This window comes from Phascolarctos cinereus, unplaced genomic scaffold (assembly GCF_003287225.1).
Source record: "Phascolarctos cinereus isolate Bilbo 61053 unplaced genomic scaffold, phaCin_HiC Scaffold_726;HRSCAF=1367, whole genome shotgun sequence".
NCBI classification, from domain to species: domain Eukaryota; kingdom Metazoa; phylum Chordata; class Mammalia; order Diprotodontia; family Phascolarctidae; genus Phascolarctos; species Phascolarctos cinereus.
Window position 1 is genome coordinate 198,784,321 of NW_027556098.1, and position 3,742 is coordinate 198,788,062.

Here is a 3,742-nt window from a genome sequence, read left to right on the forward strand (position 1 = left end):
ATCAACTATCTATGTGTACATGGGAGCAAAAATGCTAGAGAGGTAATCCCCCTCCCCACCTTCCCCTGTAACCAGAATTGTGGGGTTTAGGAATGATAGGGAAAGTTCCCACCTACAGTTGGGAATGTTTGAAGGTTAATCAAGTCCAGGGCAGATAGGGCTTCTTATTCTATACTAAAAGGTATGCAGAGAGAAGCTGGGACAAAAGTTCTCCATAAATTCAATTTAGCAATATATCCTGCCTACCCTCCTTTCCAAAGTCCACGAAACTCAGAGTCACATCCTTTTAGTGATTTTATCACCACTGGGACATTTCATAAGACTGTGGAATGGAAGTTAGACAGGAGGGTAAAGGAGTTATATTTTAAGGTCCTAATGCCAAATAAGTTTCCTCTTTGGTCCCCAGGCCTGGCCCTCAGTTTAGAAGGACAAGGAAATGTCAGGTGGGAGAGAGATGCAAGCTCCTGGCCCAACACCTCCACAGAAGACAAAAAGGAGCAAACACTCTCCCCTTATCCTCCATACTCCATGTCTTTCTGTACTGTCTTTTAAGTGCAGTCTGGAGATACAAGCCCAATAAGCCAGGCAACAGTGGTTATAACTTTAGGGTAATATTTCCCTTTGAGAATGATACCTAGGGATATTGGGGGAGGATAAAGTCCGCAGTAGGACTATGGAAGAGATGTTGCTAAGGAGAGATGATAAAAACAAGTTTGGTCAAATACTGGGGTAGTCATAGAGCATTTTCTTCTATCTCTCCCACCCACACCCCTCCTACCAATGTATCAAACTGTTCCCACTCCCCAGGGTAAGAAAACTGGGAAGTCCTCCCTGGACAGAGACTACCAGAAAACAACCTACCAACATCCCTCTCCCCTGACCCTTCTATCCAGCACAACAAAGGCTAATTTCGCAGGGTGGGAACAGGGCAGGAAGAAGGGGTGCCATCCCCATTTCCCAATCATACATGTCGAAAACTTCCCCCAGCCAATCCAGCAGCTCTGTCCTGCAATGCCTTCTTCTTCCCATAGACGCTTTCATCACTGTAGGCCACATAGAGAAAATAGTCTTCCTCATGGTTGTCCTCATAAAGTTGGCCCATGGTAGCACTAATAGGAGGGATAGTGTTGTTGACAAAGAAGAATAGGGCGTCTTCCGGCCGAAGGTGGATCCTCTTCCAAATTAAGAAGTAGAACTGACCAACTGTAAGGTCAGAGGGCACCAGGTACTTCCTTTTGTCCAGGTCAGGGACTCTGGCTTTAGGTGCCTTCTCCACAATTACAGGGACTCTGTCAGGATATTTCTTCCGAATCTTCTCCCCTTCTTTTTTCTGCTACTCGAAAGGATGATCCTCCTTGTGTTGGAATTTCATGATGCTCCGCAGCGTCTCCGATCTCCCCTGGGGGCCCTGGCTCAGGCGGAGGGGATTGATTCTCCGAGTCTGGCTTCCCCGGGTCGGAGTCCAGTAAGAGACTCCAAGAGCCTCGGCGGTGCTAACCACTGCTGCCCTGCCCACTGTGCTCCACCAGCCAGCTGAGAACGCTCAGAACTGAGGCCCTGGTTGGCCCAGGCTGGGAGGTGGAGAGAGATTGTGTCTGACTCTTGTGACCCCTTTTGGAATTTTCTTGGCAAATATACTGGAGTGGTTTGCCATTTCTTTCTCCAGCTCATTTTACAGTGAGAAACTGAGGCAAACGGGATTAAGTGACTTTGCCAAGGTGACACAGCTAATGAGTGTCTAAAGCTGGATTTGAACTCATGAAGATGAGCCTTACCTGATTCCCAGCCCAGTTCTTGATCCACTGTGCCATCTAGCTGCCCCAGTTCATTCATATGAACTTACATATTAATATAGGAATGCCATTTTGATGATAAACATTTCTCATCCACTTGATTTTTCCTAAAATGGATTTTAGGCCAAATTATTTTGAATGTTTATAGATATAATTCAGAGGCTCTACAATAGTTGAAGGCGTCATGAAACCAGCACAATATAATTTGCAAATACTAGCAGATGAAAAACTTCATCCTATATAGAAAATTCCTCTTCAATTTGGATTATGAACTAGACCACCATTACAATACTGAAAATTGTTGACAATCATACAGCTCTATGTTATATGCCTGACCTGAAGTTAAATATCAGAGAGTCATTCAATAAGGCTTTCTCTCTTGTTAAATCTTCCAAAATTTTTTTTTAAAAGTTGACATATACATGAGAGACAAGTTGTTGAAGAAGAGCCTTTAAATCAGTGTTTTGTTCTACTGAATTCAATGGAGATTTTTGTTCAGCTAAACAACAAGCACAATGGAATCTTACATTCTTCGCCCTTTACCCGGAATTGTGTGATAGTAAAAATTTATTCTTCTGTGATATATCACTTGGGAAAGCTTGAATCCTCCCTTCTTATTCCTTCATAAAGGAAGCCATTGGGGCAGCTAGGTGGCAAAGTGGATAGAGCACTGGCCCTGAAGTCAGGAGGACCTGAGTTCAAATCCAGCCTCAGACACTTGACACTTACTAGCTGTGTGACCCTGGGCAAGTCACTTAACCCCAATTGCCTAAAACAAACAAAAAAAAATAAAGGAAGCCATTAAGGCATGTATTAATTATTCTAATAAAGTTTCATAGATAGGAAAGTTGGGACATATGTTATTGTTAATGATCTCTGTCACCTTGAGAAACTCTTTACTAATACCTTTTATTTTTAAATTACAGTCATTTCCAGAAATAACTACTCACCACCAGCTCCTTGCAACAAAGAAAAACAATTAAGCAAAACCAGATGTTTTTATGGTAATTACATCTGACAAGTTGGCTTTAGTACCCTCAAACTTGTGTGCTGTGAAAAGGGGCTATGGTTAGGGGCAGCTAGATGGTATGGTGGATAGAGCATAGGCCCTAAAGTAAGGAGGACCTGAGTTCAAATCCAGCCTCAGAACAAACACTTGACACTAGCTGTGTGACCCTGGGCAAGTCACTTAACCCCAATTGCCTTAAAAAAAAGAAAAAGAAAAGAGGCTATGGTTTATTGCCAGTTCTTAGATCTTCTTTGGTTTATCTAATTATTCAGGAAAGCTTCCTTCCTTTTCATTTACATTGCTCTGATCAACATATGTATTGTTCTTTTGGTTTTGTTTATTTCATTCGTCAATAAAATCAGTTCATACAAAACTCCCTATGCTTCTCTGAATTTCTCATTTGTCACTTATTATAAAGCCACATTCCATTATATTCATATACCATCAGTGTTATCCATTCCCCAGTTAATGGGTGTCTACTTTGTTCTAAATCTTTGCTAACCCAAGGAGGACTAATATAAATATTTTGGTATGTGTTGGTTGCTCCTTTTTTGGGGTTAAGGATGAGAACTTTTTTTTGATTTTTTGGGTTTTTTTTAGGCAATTGGGGTTAAGTGACTTGCCCAGGGTCACACAGCTGGTAAGTTCAAGTGTTTGGTCTGAGGCTGGATTTGAACTCAGGTCCTCCTGACTTCAGGGCCAGTGCTCTGTCCACTGTGCCACTTAGCTGCCCTGAGAACTTTTTTATGAAAAGTTTTAGGCAAAATTGATCAATAAATCTTACATATAAGCTTGCCTGATTGTTTTTAATTATTTTCTTAACTTTGAATTTAAACATCAAGTAAAATGAGCATTTCCATATACATAGTACATTTTTTGAAAAGATAAATTGTACATTAAACTATGAAATCTCTATCATAAACCACTTGATTTTCTTTTT

At 41.2% G+C, this 3,742-nt stretch overlaps 1 pseudogene; it reads right to left on the reverse strand.

Annotated features, from left to right (window-relative positions):
• Window positions 1–943: 943 nt before the first annotated feature.
• Window positions 944–1,488, reverse strand: LOC110201722 (gamma-aminobutyric acid receptor-associated protein-like 1 pseudogene; annotated as a pseudogene).
• Window positions 1,489–3,742: the final 2,254 nt, after the last annotated feature.